The sequence below is a fragment of the Hyaena hyaena genome, unplaced genomic scaffold, assembly GCF_003009895.1.
Source record: "Hyaena hyaena isolate Hyena2069 unplaced genomic scaffold, ASM300989v1 scaffold_1487, whole genome shotgun sequence".
NCBI classification, from domain to species: domain Eukaryota; kingdom Metazoa; phylum Chordata; class Mammalia; order Carnivora; family Hyaenidae; genus Hyaena; species Hyaena hyaena.
Genome location: NW_024082121.1, coordinates 160,317 through 162,045, shown reverse-complemented (window position 1 = coordinate 162,045; position 1,729 = coordinate 160,317).

Sequence of the window (1,729 nt, the reverse complement as noted above, 5' to 3'; positions counted from 1 at the left end):
AGTTTTGTTAAGTGATCAGTTAACATTTTCTAGATAGATAATATTCCATGTTCAAGAGAACAATTGGAATTCAGAAATTATATTCCTACTAAAATTGAAGACTTTCTTTATTTCTTAAATTTCTTATTTGTATTAAGTAACATGCTAAAATATAAATTCTTTAAAAATAGAATTAGGGGCACGTAGGTGGCTCAGTCGGTTAAGTGCCCGACTTCACGGAGGTCGTGATCTTGCGGTTCATGGGTTCAAGCCCTGTGTTGGGCTCTGTGCTGACAGCTCAGAGCCTGGAGACTGCTTCAGATTCCATGTCTCCCTCTCTCTGTCCCTCCCCTACTCGTGTGCGCTCTCTCTCTCTCTCAAAAATAAATAAACATTAAACATTTTTTTAAAATAGAATTACTTCCTAATAGTCAAAATCCTCCTTTAAGTGCACATGCATGAGTACACACACACACACACACACACACACACACTTTCCATTTTCTGTTCTTTGCATTTATGGAGTCAATGTCTTAGCTGCTCTGACTAAAATCTAAATAAGGTGTTCTGGGGTTTCTTAAATTGAATAAGCCTATAAGAAATGCTGCTGTATCCAAGAAGACTCTTTGACTGCCCAGGGCCTATCCTCTCAGAGAGTGTTTTTTGAATGGTATCTCTTGGTCTCTCTTGTTGAGACCTTGGTTATTTTATGAAATGACATCAGTCAACTTGGTTAACTTTAACATTTCGGTCCCAAAACATAGCACTGTTATATTTCTATAATAAAGGTATATAATTGACATTTGTGTCTTGAACATTTGTATACCTGTGTGTGTACAATTGTGTTTGAGATCTTTATCTTTAATCTTAAATCTTCAAATAGATATGTGTCTATAATCATATATACACACATTTAAATCTATATTTATTTAATTTATATTCTACATATATATATAAATCTCAAAGACATTAACACACATTATACATATACATATATGTGTGTGTATGTATATACATATATATATATATGTACACCTGAAATTTTTATACTCTAAGGATGCAGTTTCCCAGATGAGGGTAATTATTGATGAATATTATACTTACATAAAACAATAGAATGAAATAAAATACATACTATAATCATAATTTAAAACATAATTTTTAATACTTCAATTTAATTTACTATACATTTTAATTCCTAACTGGAGTTTGTATCACCTAAAAAAATTTAGAAATTAAAAGGAAAAATTACAACACTGAGTTTAACATCTTTCTTATTTTTCTTATAATGTGTAAGTATCTTGTCTTTGTTTTTGTGATCTTAATTACCTTTCTATGTGTGAGACACTATTAAATGATCTGGGAATAAAAGATGAACAAAACACAGTCTCTAAAAGAGCTCACAGTTTAGTAAGGGAGACAGACAAAAAATTAGCAAATTTCAAAATAATATAACACATGCCATGATAGACTTATGCCTGGGGACCTTCTCTTCATTCTCACCTTTCCCAGTTGTAAAAATGATCATCTCAATTTGAAATGTTATGTTAGGTGATCAAAACTTCAGGCAGACAAAAATAAATAGGGTAATTTGATCTTTCCATCTTCCTCAAGTTTGAGTCATCAGACTGCAGAAAAGTACAAGCAGACAAGGGAACATCTTAAAATAAATGTCAGGAACAGCTGTAGATTCTCTACTGGCAATAAGCCAACTAGGTGTGAAAGTCAGGAGAACTTGTGAGACTCAAGG